Genomic DNA, 16,393 nt, shown 5'->3' on the forward strand with positions numbered 1-16,393 from the left:
TAATTTATTCATTCATTTGCAGAAAGCATCCAGTTAGAACTCGAAAAAAATCTGTTAGGACAAAAAAGTATATGGAAGAGAAACCTGAAAAGCAAGGTGTTATATTATCTGCTCATTTTCCTGGCTGTTGTTGAAATATGTTTGAGACTGCACATCAGTGGTGTGCCCTTATTCTTTTTGCTTGTTTGTTTGTTTGTTTTTTTGTTTGCTTGTTTTGTAATCCATTTATAAAGATTGATGTGTTTTTATGGTAGTGGTAGAGATGAAATCTTTGATAGGCTTGTGGATTTCTAGAATTTTATAGGTGTATTCTGGAAATTAAAAATATGCCTTGTTAGTCATGGATGAAAAAGACTTGACAGCTTAAGGAAGCATAAAACATAGTTTAAAATTCTGGTTGACTGGAACAGTCTGAAGTAGTTAATACTGTATTGCACAGCATGTTATCCCTATTCATCTTTGTTTAGCTTTCTTCAGCTGTTAACAACTCAGAGAAGCACAATAAATTAACCCTACTGATTGGAATAAAGGGTTATTGTTCTCTGCTATTTGTTCAGTTCTTTTCTGGTGTTAATATAATCCAAATTCTTACAGTCTTTTTAGTGTTATTTGCATTGAAGTTGGAATAAGTGATATCTCTATATTAAGGAAACTTCCCAGTCTGACCATTCACAAGTGGCAGTCATACTCCTGTACCAGATACGTTCCTCAACTTTTAGACCATTTGCATGAAGAAAACTCCCAACATACTGGACATGATTGTAGGGTCATATATTAATTGATTACATAAGAAATAGAAATTTGTATACAATGGTAAAAAAAATAAAATTGGAGGATGGCAGTGGAAGAGGCAGGTTCTTGTTCTACTGTCAGTCCTGAAGCAAATGGGCTTTGCAGCTCCTCAGTCAGGTTTCTTCCAATTGTGTGTGTCTCTTCACAGTCTGCATTTTCACCATCTGTACATTTCAACCACATGTCAGAGAGTCCAAACAAAGCATATTCCTTCATTTTTTTCATTTTCACTGTCTCCTTTGAAAACTTAGAATGTTTCTCATTCCCCTTTTGCTATCCCATCCTACTTTTTTCTCTCTTCTATTTCTTCCGCCTTAGAATCGTGGACTGAGTAAGGTTGAATGGGACCCCACTGGGTCATCTGGTCCAACCTTCCTGCTCAAGCAAGGTCACTCTAGAGCACATTGCACAAAATTGTGTCCAGATGGTTCTGGAATATCTCCAGTGAGAGAGACTCCACATCCTCTCTGGGCAATCTGTTCCAGTGTGTGGTCACCTGCAGTAGTTCCTCATGTTCAGGTGGAACTTCCTGAGCATCAGTTTCTTCCCATTGCCTCTTGTTCTATTACCTGGAATCACCAAGCAGAGCCTGGTCCATCCTCTGACCCCTCCCTTCAGATACCGATAGACTGAATCCCCTCTCAGTTGTCTCTTCTCAAGGCTGAACAGGCAGAGTTCCCTCAGCCTTTCCTCACAAAAGAGATGCTCCAGTCCCTTAATCATCTTTGTGGCCTCTGCTGGACCTGTCCCAGAGCTCCATGTCTCTCCCATGCTGAACAGCCCAGAACTGGACACAGCATTCCACATACAACCTCACTAGGTCTCCTCCCGCCAGATGTTCTTCAGGCCCTATAGATCACACATGAGGAATGTTCCTTTATTCCTCCTTACAATTGCCACCTCTCTGACAGCCACTACAATTACTGCTACTGAGAAAAATTCTTATAATTTATAATATAAATAATTCTTATTTATCCAGACAGGATAAATAATTCTTATTTATCCAGACAGGAGGTAATTCATATCACCTGGGTTTCTTGAGCAACAAACTTGAGAAAAATGTCATGTAAACTAGTAATATGAGTGTGGATATTGGGATGACCTGTCCGTAAGGAATGGGTATGTAAGAAACTCAATGTGCCTGAACATATCCAGAGAAGGGCACTGAAGATTGTGAAGAGTCTTATGCACAAGTCTGATGAGGAGTGGCTGAGGGAGCTCGAAGGGCTCAGCCTGGAGAAAAGGAGGCTCAGAGGAGACCTCATTGCTTTCTACAACTGCCTGAAAGGAGGCTGTAGCCAGGTGGGAGTCAGTATCTTCTCCCAGGTAACAAGTGATAAGACAAGAGGAAATGGCCTCAAGTTTCACAAGGGAGGTTTAGACTGGATATTAGGAAAAATTTCTTCACCAAAAGGCTTAATAAGCACTGTGACAGGCTGCCCAAGAAAGTGATAGAGTTACCATGTGTCACAATGTATTATTTTTTCTCATTTATTAAATAGTACTCTAGCAAGGGCATATTTGAAACATACGTCATGAAAACAATAAGAAAATAAATTGCATTTTTGTAAAAATATGCACTGTTTTCTATTGTCCATATTTCATTTTTTTTGGGGTACTGTTGTGATGGTTTTAAACTGTATGCTCAGAGATCTTCCACATATGTAGGAAGCATATAATCTCATATGTGTGTAATATGTGGTTCTTATTGTGCTCGCTGCACATTACCCACTGATATTGTTTCAAGCCATTTCCTGAAGGAATTGTGTTCTATGCAAGTGATTAAATGTCGCTAGGAACAATTTTTTTTAAACCAAGGGGCAGCCTGTGACTTCTGTGTGGCTTGGAAGCAGCTGAAGCATGGTTCTTCTAGGATTACATGACTATTACACCCATGCACAGCTGTGCTGGTGCACAAGGCTTAAAGGAATATCCGTTTATTGTAGATCCTCCGCACATTTGGAGGACCCTTCTGGGCTCCTGGCTTGTAGGTGTTTCAGTTTTTTAAATCTTATGTTATGATAAAAATCACAATTATCTGAGTCAGTAGATGTTTCACCAGTAATGCTGAGAAGTAGGAGTTACTGAAAACTATGTGACAAGGCACAGGTCGCAGTGCTCAGCAATGTTAGGCAACACACAGCTGTTAGTCCAAGGAGGTTGTATTCAAATAATTATTTGGGATATAATAATCTATACCAAGTTATAATTCACTTAAAAGAAACCCCAAGAACCAACAAACAAACCAAGATCCCCAATAAATTTTAGAGTGTGGGAACTACTTTTAGTATTAAATTTATCTCTGCTGTGGTTTGAATTAATAGCATTGGCTTCTCTGCCTTTTTGGAGGCAGTTCCTGTTTAAAAGAAATCTTTCTCTAGTCAGAGAGAAATTTTTGAGAAAATACTGTGATAACTGGAAATTTAACTGTTTTCATTTTGTACCTCTCTACAGATTTTTTTTCTGGTGCTGGATATTCTTGGCTATGATAGGGACTGTAGAGTGAATGACAACTTGGTTTCCATAATGCTGGAAGGAGTAAGATGTTCAAAGTCCATTAAAATCTTTTCCTATCTTTAGAGCTTCACTGGTATGCAGCACACAAGTAGGATTTTCTTTTTAGGCTCTTGAGAACCCTTTTCCTTTCTCTTTTGCCCTATATTGCTCAATATGTCCTTCTGTATTGCAACCAGATGCCTTTGGGGTGAAAGCTCTCATGTCAGGCTTATCCTTCTCAGGCTGAGAAGGATAAACTTTAAGCAATTATCCAAGAGGGCTTACTCTTCTTTCTGCATGTCATGGCTCAGATGTAGAGGAGTTAATGCTGTCTTCTTGCTGCTGTGACAAAGACATTTTATGCTTGTCTGCTTTACATTTAGACAAACCAACAAATCTTGGACATCAAGAGTTGTCATAGAGATGGGTTATCACCAAGTCGTCTTGAAAATCTTGAATATGTGTGTATCTGATTTCTCACTCCCTCTGAATCCATGGGGGTGACTGAAAACATTGATCTCACAGTGACAGTGGCATCTTCTGTGTCTCAGGCAGAATCCCTTTGCTTTCCCTTTGCATTCCAGAATGGACACTGCATCCTAGCCAGCCATGATTTCCTCAGTTTGCTGGATCATTGCAAGGCTTACTGACAAGAGGAAAGTAAGGTAGAAAAAGGGTGGCTAATTTTTGACTGAAAGCAGCTGAATTCACAACTGAGAATTGCCATCTTATATTTAATAGGAAGGGCACAGAGAGTCTGAGTGATACTTAAACGTCCTTGAAACACTATCTAACATTGTCTCCTTGCTATATGTTTGCATGGAGGTGGCAGCTGTAGTGCTTATTCAGTGAGCATAGTAAGCGTTTCACCAAAACCAGGGAATCTCCATCCTGGCTGTTGAATGTCTCCTTGATGATGTGCTGTTCCTGTAAGGAACAGGAGGACATATGTGGGAGGGAAAGTGCAGGTCCCAGGTCTTTGTGAACTGAAGAAAGCAGCGCTACTGCTGGCAGCCGAAGGGCAGGCAGAGACCTGGAAACAGGGCTGCAGTAGTTTTTTCCACTCATTATGCCCAGTTCTTTCCAGTCAGTTGGTTATCCATTAGCTTAGGAAGTACAAGAATCACCTGGAGGTATCCCAGCTTTTTTAGTGCACATTTAGAAGATGCATCTCCCTGTTGCTCTTGTGACTCTCATTCCAGTTGCCATCCTTCTCATTAAAGAAGAGATTATTTGCTAGCCAATTTGACAACTCCAGGATTTATAGCAGCCCAAAGAGTGTTTTAGGCAGGGAAGAGTAGTTTCACTGACTAAACTCCCAGAACTCTCCAAGAAGTGTGTTAAAGGCAATGATGGGCAATAAACTGTAGTTGCGGTAAAAATTTCATGCAGATGTTATTGCACAGAAGCAAAATGCGTAATATAAAAATATGTAAAAAACCCTAAATAGCTACTGGAACTTCACAGGTCTTAAATATGTTGCTGCAGACACCAGTATTGTCCAGTGGCACCTCGTACATCACATTAATTGCATTGCTTGCTAAATAAACCAAACCTTCCAGAGAGCTCTTTTCCCATACCTTGAATTCCTTTTTCTCATAATTTATTTAATTTTAATGGAAGAAGAAAAACTCTCCAGCTCTCTTAGGTAACAATCTATGAACTTTACTTAAGAAAGCAGCTATATATATTCCCAAGTCATCCTTTGTTTTTTGAACAAATGAGACTTAACCATATGTTGAAGTAGATATTTTGTACTGATGGGCTTATGAACTGATCATTAACGTTATGGGCTAATATTAAAGACATGTTGAAGTATGAGGTCCAGCAAGTTGAAGATATGAAGAGAACCAGGATGCACAGGAAGACCTGTTTCTGTTGGAAATAACTTTTGTCTTTTCCAAGGAGGCGAGGGTGTGTGGGAAGAAGCTGGTACTTTTAGATAGCCTTACAATTCAATTGCGCTTTCAGTTCAGAGCTGCTATAAATTATGTGTGCTGTCTTGTTTTATTAAACATGGAGAATCGGCAATCCTCTTTGTTCAGTCTCTGTGCTGCATGCAGCTCACCCTTTAGCCATCCTCCCATATATTTTGAGAATAAAAATCTCTGCAACTGGAACATGCAGCATTGGCCATGTTTTTTTTGTCCAACAAAAGAACACAGAGTTCAAATGAATACATAATGTTTTGTTAAATTTCTGGCAACTTTACACGAACAGACTTGAACAAATGACAAATTGTGTAAGTCAGCATAACAAACTGTGTGTTTCTTGTGATGTGCAGTACTGCTTAAAGTGTCTAACAGTGTACCCATGGAGTGTGTGTGTGTGTAGTGTTCCCAGGGAAACTGAGCCGTAAGCGTAGTAGGATGAAATGAGACTTGAACTGTTGTTAATGTTCGAGCTGTACCTGTCAGTGTGCAAAACCTGGTAGGGTTTTGTCCCCTGCTCCAGGGAACAAAGTGATTTAACTCCTTACATATTCCTTAAGATGTATCTATACATTTAACAGAGATATTTCCAGTACATTTAATGCAACTTTAAAGAGCTTACTTTTAATTTTTGTCAAGTCTATTTTTATGAGTTTTAGAAAGAGAAAAAAACCCACTTTGTGTTTGGAGTTTTTCCTTTCTCTTTGTTGATTGATATTCTGCTTCCTCTGGTTTTTGTTTTAGTTGACAGTGAGAATACCAATGTTCCAGTTTAGGAATATATTTTGACATTGAAATAATGATGACTAGCAATAGAAATGCAGTCAACATGTCATAAACAAACATTTCTTGATAATAATTTTTTTCTGTAATTTCCTAATGACAAAGCTGGGGGTTAGACGAAGTGTTAAAAAGGGAAGTGTGATCCTTATGTCAACGTAATAGTAAAAGCCTAATCAGTGATCCTAAACTCCTTTAATTTAAAATATTATTATCTGATTATTTCTTGCAACACTCAACAGTTAAATTTTATATTTAAACACCATATCTTCTTTCACTAGCACATAATTTACCAGTCATATATTTTATGATGATGTGAGCATGCATCTTACCAGCACATGTTCTGGCCAACAATAGCATCATTTTTTCATAAGTAGGAGGAAAAATATTTTAAAAATAACTTTAGATAAACCCAACAAGCAGTAAAAGTCTGATTGTTAATGCAGAAGAAATATGCAGTAGAAAAAAATGTCTTTTTCTAAGTATGTCCTTTGTGAATACCAAGCCATAAATTGCGACTAATTTATCTCCAGTATTGGATGGTGATTTCAAAAGAAAAGAAGAAAAAAAAAGAGGTTACATAACCAAATTATGCAATCTTGTTAGGCAAGATTGATATTTTTGAATTCATACAAGGAGTGAATAAAGGTATGTTAATGTGTTAATGATGCTTACACTCAGAGACTGAAGCTAAACCAAAATTGTAGTACATTACCCTACTGTAGGAACAACACAAAATATTCTTCTCTCATCATTTTTAAAATTATTAACCTAGCAAGGTTGATTTCTGGACTTTACTTTCAGGTCTGTACCTAACCTTGAGAAATATACAGTGTTAGCTCAATTAGTGTAGCTTCTCTCTTTGGGTATTGGTAGATGGCTGAGCTCATTATCATCTGTTGAATTGGCTCAGTTCAACAATACAGAAAGTCCATCATTGCAATCATAAAGGTGAAAACATTCTGTTCTACTTTAACAGTTGTGAAAATAGCTTGTTTAAAATAAAATTAATTAAATCATAGAATTACAGAATTATTTGTGTTGGAAGGGACCTTAAAGAACATCTGGTTTCAAACCTCTGCCATGGGCAGGGACACCTTCCACTGGACCAGGTTGCTTCAAGCCCTGATGTACCCATCCTTGAACACTCCACGGATGGAGCATCAGCAGCTTCTCTGGGCAAGCTGTTTTCTGACATAGTCCAACACGACCATGGCTCTACATCTTGGTTTCCATGTGGGTTAATTTCCATTTATAAAAGAGGGGCAATCTACCACTTTTTCCTATCCTTTGTCACTGTACTAGACTGAACCTTCCTGTATAATAGCCAGAAAAACTATCAAGTCTGATTTGGGATCTCTAGTTTTTCTAAATATAGAGATAATAATTTAAATTGCTGATAATAAAATTGCTGTAGGAGACCTGATGTTGACTATAACTTTTTTGTGGTTAATATTGTATTAGTCATTTTTGTCTCTAAGCAGTCTATTTGTCAGTGCTCTAAAGTAAGAGTTTTTTTTCCTGCAACATAATTCTGAGGTGCTGAGAGTTTCAGGTTTCAGTCCCATGAAGACTCCTTGGAGGCTACAAAGCGCATGTTGATCCTTATTCTCTAACTTGCTGCCAAAATGTAATCATCTGTTGTTTTTCAGTGTACTGATGGCAGTTTGGAGCAAAATGGAGAATTTGATAGCCCAAGAACAAATTCACTGCAAGGAGTTCACCTGCTGCCCAAAGAAACCGTAAATGTGTCTTATATCTAGGACTTTTTCAGCATCCTCTGAAAGAATGGACCATGATTTGCCATGAATAACAGTTTAATCAACAAAACCCAAACCCCTGAATGCAATGTTTTCCTTTTACTGGAGACTTGTGAGGGTGGTCTACTGGAAAAGAAGGGCATACATTCCTGCTGCAGTGAACAAGATAAATGTGTGGAGTGTGGTAGGAATTTCACAACAGGACTGTAAGAATGCTGAATTGGCAGACTGCTCTGTCAACTTGACCCTCTGGTAAAAGCACATACCAAATTCAGGACATCTTTGCTGTATTGGAATCACAGTTGTTTACACCTCTTGATTTCTTTCATCACAAAGCAAAATTAAATTTTAAAAGAAATGTGGTTCAGTCAGTTTTCCGTTAACTCTGTTTCATGTACTTTTTCATTTCCTCTTAATTTCTTTCCAGTCACTGTCACCAGAAGTTTATGAAAAGCATTATGTTTTCAGGTCTGCGTGATTAAAACTGGAATTTAAGTCTCAACTAGAAAGCTGAATGGCTTAAGTGGTTTGTATAATCCACAAGTCAAATGGAAAAGTGTAACTATTTCTACACTGAAAGTAAGAAAATTTCTTTTGATTTGCTTCCAAAGTAGATCATTTGAGACATCTATGTTGGTTTCACGGCCTTTCTATCTTTAAGTCATTAAAAAAAGTATCAACACGAGGGATGAACTCTGATCACGTATCCCATGTCCTTTTAACATTGTCCAGCCTTCTTCAAGAGCTGCTATCAGACTAAGAAAAATTGAAACACTTTGGCAGACTGTTCTATCAATACAAGCACCCCCAAATAAGTGGTTTTTTTCAAACTTTTTTTGTGCTATATGACAGTTGCATGGGCAGTAACTCGTGCACCTTGTTGTGTGAATATCTTACAAGTGTGTGTTATTGTTACATGTAAAAAAATGGTAACACTCAATAAGCGATTCATCATCAGGTAAATGCACTGATTTATCTGTACACAGCATCTGAGAAAATACACTTAAAATACTTTGAACTGGTGAAGAAAAACATCTGGAATTCCCCATGGCTGCTTTATATTATACATTGTTTCCATCTTATTTTCCTAATGTGGGAGCCCATGATAGATTAAGTTGTGGAGAGTGATTTTCCTTGGCTGGAAAAGAGAAAAAAGGAAAAAAAAGCCTGTACACTATCAGCAATTATTTAAATTGAAATTGTAGCCTGTAGGATACTCCCAAAGTCAGTAACATTAGGCAGGGGACAGGCAGCTGCAAGCCAAAGGGATGCAGTAGTTAATGAGTTAGAACTTGTTGGATAGGCCATAGAAATTAACTGCTGTATGCTTGTTCTTCGTCTGTTCCATGTGGAATAAGATGTTAGAGTTCATTTGCATGTGAAGAAAGCAAGAGCTGTGCACTTGGTTTTTTAACACGTTTATGTCTTTTTAAACCAGGGTACTAGTCCTATAATGAGAGGGGATGACAAAAAGGGCTCGATCTTCATATCATTCTCGGTCCTGCTGCCTGGGTGTGTGCTAACATCAGCTACAAAGCCATGCTGTCCAAAGGAATACTCAAACCCTGAAGTTGTTTAAAATTTGGCCTTGTGTTCAGAGATGTTTATATTGAAATAAAACGCAGAAGATGACATGCTTCCTATCCCAAAGAGCTCCATAAAATCAAAAGCAAAACTGTAAAATAAAACCAGTGGTTGTTTCTGGCTCTAATTATTAACCAGAGCAGGTCTAGTAGTTATAAAACATGATCCCATATATAGTGTAATACAATGTGTTAGACTGTTCTTTATAACTAGTGTCAATTAGGACTAAAAAAACTTTTTTTTGATTCAAATATTTAGCAGATTTATGTGTGTATATATACACAGAATATTTTTGCTCTATGTTTGTGTTTGTGTATAAGTATATATATATACTTATACAGAGAGATCTATCAAGTTAGGACACACACACACACACGGCACTATGCACTTCAAGAACTCAGATATTAGTAAGATAGTAAATTGCCACTGCAGTTGTTAATGCTTTAGCATCTTCTCACTTCACCCTTGAAATTAGTAGGTCATGTGGTCACTGGGTTTGCCTGAGCCACTAATAGTGATCTGGCTGTATTGTCACCACACAGCTTGGAGTCCCCTAAATCTTTTGTGCTCTTCAGAAGGAATCATATGTAAGGCTTTTCATCTGCTCTTTGAGTTTATGGGTATTGAGGGAGGAGTGGAGCTTTTTGCACTTGTCCAGATTACCTAAGGTGCTTTTGACAACAAGTTGACTTGGAAAAAGTTATCCTGTTAGGTTAAAGACAGAAGTGTGTGAAACATGAAAGCTCCCTGCATTTTGTGTTTAGAAATGTCTAAGTGAACCTAGGAAAATATGGATTTACTTCTCCCATGCCCCCAAATCTTCATTATTAATCCGGCTCTGCAATCGGTAGTGGTATTGTGATATTAGGGAGCTGCAATTTAGTTTAGATGCATCATGTTGTTGTTTTTACACTGGATTTAGGCATTGCTTTTGAACCTTTTCTTCTCTGCTGCACTTTGATTTTGGGTTGCTGATTGTGCATAATTTTGAAATGAAAAGTGGCAGAATAGGAGAGAGACATCTTAGTTGCTCTTAATCATCTCCCATGATTGTGTTCATAACCTTGCCCTAGAACATGTCTTTCTCCTACTAATCTATGGAAAGTGAGTAATTTCTTTCCACCAATTTGTTCTGTTTCTGTTCTTATTAGAACAAAAACCTCAATACCAAATCAAGGAAATGCCCCACCAGCTTTTTTTTTTTTTTTTCAGAAAAGTGGCATCTCTTACCTGAAATTGGACCTATCTGTATCTTTTTTTATCTTAATGCAAACATAAATATGTGAAGACAATCAGGTGAACTGAAATGGGACTATGTGTGACCCTGAGGCTTCTAGCCCAAGGTCAAGACATCTGCAATAGCTCTATAAGATGCTTGCAAACATTTGAACTCCCATGGGTGTCCTGAAACAACAGTTCCAGTTGTGACGAATTTAAAAGATCCACAGTTTAATTCTAGTCTAAAATGGAAGGAAAATAAAGCCTTTAAATATTTCAGTATTAAAGAGTGAAAGGGAGTCTACTGTCAGGGGAGAGAGACAAGCTTCTTTGAAAGTGGAAATGATGCAGGCATGTATCTTACAAGACTATGAAAAATCTGGTTTTGTCCATTGACAACAAAAAAGAGCTTAGAGATAAGATATTTTCTAAACCCTTTAGGCACTTTAAAATTCTCCCTCCCCATAATAAGTATAATGGAATGTTTTTATGGTACACATAGCATATAGATGATGTACAGTTTGGATAGGTTTTAAAGGCAATGCCTTAGTGCATGAACACAGGTAGAAAGGGAACATAACTGGGGGCATGCAAACCAACAGCCCTGAGGGGAAGAGATGAACTTCTCTGTTAAAACTCTTAGAAATCAATTTGCAGGTTTTTCTGTTTTGATGCAATGTCTGTTTTGCTGGGAAAGCCTGAGAATAGTTCAAAACATTCCAGATCCTTATTCCTAGTATATATCTTCTGATCTTTTATACTCTTGACCTTTCTTCACATAATTGTTCTTTTTGTTGCATGTAAAAGGCGGATGGACGTGTATGATGACTGTTTTATAAATAAAAGTCAAGCAAACTCAGTCTAATGTATGCTGTTTATAGTAACTTACACAGTTTATGGTGGAAAATGTAACCAGAATTTTTTGTTTTGTATTGTTTTGATTTTGTGGTAGACTTTTTGAAACAACACCACTGTCCTGTATAGGGACCTCCTATAGAATATATAGAGCTCAAGTAAAAAAAAAACAGTATAAGTTTGAAGTCTTTCAGTCCATGTCTGGATAATCAAAAAAGTGAATTAACTTCAAAAAGTACTAAGCACACAGAAACTGAGACTCAATAAAGTTACTTACCTGGAAGCATAAATGTAGATTCCAAAATAACCTGAAGTTTCTCTGTGTTCAAATGTTGCCTTAGGAACACTCAGAATAAGAAAAAGAAAGATGAACCATTTGTTCTCGAGAATACTAAGTCTGGATTACTTTCTTTTAGACATTCTTATGTTATTTCATTGTTACTTCTTTGTGCATTCTTTCTAGGGAGCAACATCCTATAAACCATGAGAGAAATTTAAGAAGTTAATTAAACCCAAAAGTTAGGTAAAATTTATCTCTTACAAATACCACATATATAGATGCTGTTGGACTCATACGAAGACACATAGAACATATGTGGAATTTGTTTCAAATTTTCCATGCCAATTTACCACTACTTGCATATTCTAATGAGTTTATTATAGGCTGAAGAATAATTTATTTAAGAGCATGTACACTGATAAGCAGTTAATGCAAAGCGGGAAAGAAATATAAACCAGTCTTTACATAACCGGTGGGAAAAGAACTTGTTTATATTTCTTGTCAGTACATCCCCAACATGCCCCTACATGGTTGCCTCTGTGTTGTTTAGAAGAAAAACAATTGTCCAAGTGCTTATAAAAACTTAGCTGGTTTTTGCACAAAAGCAATAATTTGAACATTTAATCACAAAATGAAGCTGAAGATGTACTGTCAAACACTGTTTAAAGCTACAAAAATAGATAACTGACTAAATGGAAAAAAAAGGCAAAAAAATTTCGTTTCAATTATTTCTCTGTTGAAAAAGAAGAATATACATGACAAAGAAAAATAATATGTCAATATCCAACCCAGCCGCAGACAAAATCAAATAAGTGCGGTAAAAAGTTATTTACCCAGAAATGTAACTTGCAAGAAGTTATTGGTGCTGACCAGATTATATATTTGAAAATAAAATCAAATTCTCTCATCAAGACCTATCATAATCAGCTATAAACTGAACACACATTCACTCTAACAAAATAAATTCACTATACTTAGTTATCTAGTGGACATTGATGGAGTTATTCTATAGTTTTCTGAGCAAAGAACGAGCTCCTGCAGATATGTGGAGCACACTTCTACTCTTGAGTACTGTAAGGCTATAGCAACAAGAAAGAAGTAATGTTTCTTAATCTAAATCAATGCTTAATTAAAATAATTATTTATAGATTTGGTAAATGATAATTGCAAGTAACTTTAAGGCATGCATGAAAAAATATTTTACTGGTGCCTTCTGCCCAGTCTCTGCTCCTCCCCCAAGTGCAACACAGGATGCTGCAGAGCTGTGTACTTGTCCCAGATTGCTTTAATGTGTGCACTGAGCTGAGACTTTCTTACAGTTTTTTGGGTTTTTTTAGTTCTCTGTCAGAGGGTGTGTTTCAGCCAAGGATAAAAGCAAAAGTGAGGACAGTGTGTTGCAGAAATATCTTTCCGTCTTGCTCCAACTGTATGTTTGCTTGTAGCCTCCGTACTGGTGCACTAGCACAAGTAGGGAAAGCCTGGGATGGGTTGACACTGGAATGAGAGCTCCACAGGCCATACATGTGCCACTGGAGCAGAACAGAGAGACAGCTCTCCAGAGCTGCTGGGGACTCTGGCTCCTCTACAGCAGATTTGCTCTTATCCTGACAAGAACCACATCATCTTCAAGTGCATAAGAGGAGCTTTCAGGGGAAGCTTCCTTCCCCGAGGACTAGTCTGAAAGCATGTATCATTAAAAACAGGTGCCATGTCTTTTCTAATTAACAGTGTTTGTCCCAGTGCTATGATTCAGATCCAGGGTATTTTTGGTGTCAGCCATTGCAACACCTCAGTTAACACCCTGGAAGTGTCAGTTCCTGGCTTGTATTCCTGCAGCTGCCTCCTAGTCATCATCCCCTTTGCTTTCCCTTCTTCAGACAAGACCTGTTGGGTGCTGCCTCTGGTGTCTGAGTTGTGTGAACTGCTCAGGGAATCTCTGTGGTAGCAACCAATGTAATGCTCTGCTTCTGAGCTCCTGTGTGACCTTTCTCCACTCCTCTCCCCTCCTGCAAAGGCTTTATCTATTCCTTTATTAGGCTTCTTGCTGAAGTGGCTCAGTGTGTTTAATCACCAGCACAGAGCAATGCATGTCACCCCGAGCACTGACCGCAGGGATACAACTATCACACATGTAATGCCAGTTGGTGGTTCCTGGGAGGTAGCAGAAGGACCAGGAGGTTTCTGTTGCCCAGTCTCAGGTGTGTGGAAGCCAGGCATCATGCCTAGGTTCCCTCAGTGGTGGAGAGAGAGAAAGTTGATGCCTTCCCTGCAGCATTGACATGCCCTCCTCAGTCTGATACCATCATCCACATGGCTGGAGGTGAGATGAGAGCACGTGCCTTGGAGGGGCTGCTTAATGCTGAGAAAGCTAACACAGGCTCTGGGAAGTCCTTGGCGAGTGTGTCTGTTTTATCTAACTGCAGGATCTGAAGAAAATGGCTTTTCTGTGAAACTATCAATGTCCTTATGCTTGCTCACTAAGCATTGGATGTGGAATTAGGAAAAAGAGATTCCTAGTCACTTCAAGTACTAAGGTCAGTAGGCACTTATGCTGACTAAGAAACAACTCCACGGAAAAAGAGAAAAATAAATCAGTGGAGGAACAAGAATTGTGTTCCTGCAGAATGTGTGGCTATTACCATATTGAGAGGAACAGGTACAGTAAAATATCTGTCTTGCAGAGTCCAAGATGGAGCCTTGCCTGCTGAAACTTGCAGCTTCCTGGACTGGAGCTCCTTGCTTCAGTTGATAGGGCTTTTGTTTGCACAAGCAAGACACATGCCTCAAGGAATTGGCAAAATGCCAACAAGTCACTTACTTGGGTAGGATTTTGCTGTGGTAAAGAAATGAGATTGGGAAGAAGGGTGGGCTCACACATATTTGTGTGTGTCATACAAGTTCAATAGAGTGGGGGGCCATGAAACTTGATTTTAGTGAACCACTACGTCTGAGCAGAGTGTATTGACTTTTTAATCTGCTCAAACTGAACTTTTATTTGGTATTGGGTAAACTGTGACAGCAAAGCACTGTGTTCCACTCAGTATGTAAAGCCTGGCAAGTGATATCCTGTTCACTTCACTGTTGCGCTACTTTGTACTATAAAGAAAACGGAATCTAAGATGGCTTTTCCAGATCCTATCCTACGTACCTACTTACTAAATACTTAATTTATTAATTGATAAATTGGGCAAAGAGTGGTGTATTTCCAATAGTATTCTCAAATACACGTCAACACTGCAAAAATTGTCATGGTGAATTTCCTCCCAGTTGCTTCAGGAATCTCCTTCATTAAAATAAAAATTATAATTTTATTTAGGATAGGATTCAAATTTAAAAAAAAAAGGCAACAAAACCAAGCCCAGATGAAAAACTGCAACACTACAGCTATAACAGGACTTGAAAGTCATATAAGTGGTTTTTACTGATTTTGTTACCTCAAAAGGTGTTAGAGATAACTCTGGTTACAAAGGTACACAATTTTTCTGTCTTCCAGAAGTTATTCTTGTGTTAGAATACAGAACTGCCTTCCTAGTGATTTTTCAAAATAAAATATGAAAGAAAAAGTTCAGATGCAATGACAGTATTCCAGCTCCCCTTGCGACAAATGTTTGGCGGCCTCACTCTGCAAATTGTTGTGTCTTGACTTATGCTCAGAAACACCTCCCCCTCTCTTCCACATGTTTGTGTTTGGGAACCTGCAAGGGTCAATGAGTGAAGCAGAGCATAATCAAATGTTATTGAAGCCAGTGGGAGTCTTCCTACCTGGATTTAGTGAGTTTTAGACTGAGACCTATTCCAGACATAAAAGTGATCTCTCTAAATCTAAAAAACATTCTCTTCACTGAGTAACTGGGGGGGAATCACCCTACACAACGAAAAATAGCTGTGTCTAAAAGTGACTTTCAGTTCAAATTATCTGGCATATTGTAAACAAGGAGAGCAGGTATTTCAGTCAAACTTTTGTTTTATAAACGCTTGTGGTTTCCCACCTTTAAGGGGAAAGGAGGACCCAAGATTTGTAAATGCTCATGGTCAAAAGGAACTACAAAAGTCAGAGGGTATGCAAAAGCTTACAAAGTAAGCTTTTAGTAAATTATACACTTGGCATGGAAATTTGATACGTTAGTCCCTGACCTCCTATATAAACACATGTAAGTGGGTTTTGGATAAAGGAGTAGGGCGAAAGGTAAGAGAGAAAGAGAGAGATGAATTAGAGAGGGGGAGAAGGAAGGAAGGAGGGAAGGAAGGAAGGAAGGAAGGAAGAAAGGAAGGAAGGAAGGAAGGAAGGAAGGAAGGAAGGAAGGAAGGATCACTAGATCACTAGTCCTGACTCCAGCGTTGATCCAGCTGATGGGTTGTCCAAGGTCCTGGGGCACCTGCACACTCAGGCTTTGTGGGGGTACTTTTTTGCAGTCAAGTTTCCTCACCCTGGAGCAAAGTTTCTCACTTTCTATGCAAATTGCTTTTCACACACAGCCCATTCTTCTTTCTGGAAATGTTTTGGAGGGCCTTGGGGATCTTTGGTGGCCCTGATCACCATCCCCCCTCTCCATACAGTCTATACCCAGTTCTCAACCTCTTTCTTGGCTAAGTGCTGTACTGTGTTGTACTTATCACCAGGAACCAGAAATAAATGTCTTGGAGCGCTCCAAGCCTTGTCTTGCAGTGAAGTCAACTTTTAAATATAAGCAGAAATC

The sequence above is a fragment of the Lepidothrix coronata genome, unplaced genomic scaffold (assembly GCF_001604755.1).
Source record: "Lepidothrix coronata isolate B3197 unplaced genomic scaffold, Lepidothrix_coronata-1.0 Scaffold21, whole genome shotgun sequence".
NCBI classification, from domain to species: Eukaryota; Metazoa; Chordata; class Aves; order Passeriformes; family Pipridae; genus Lepidothrix; species Lepidothrix coronata.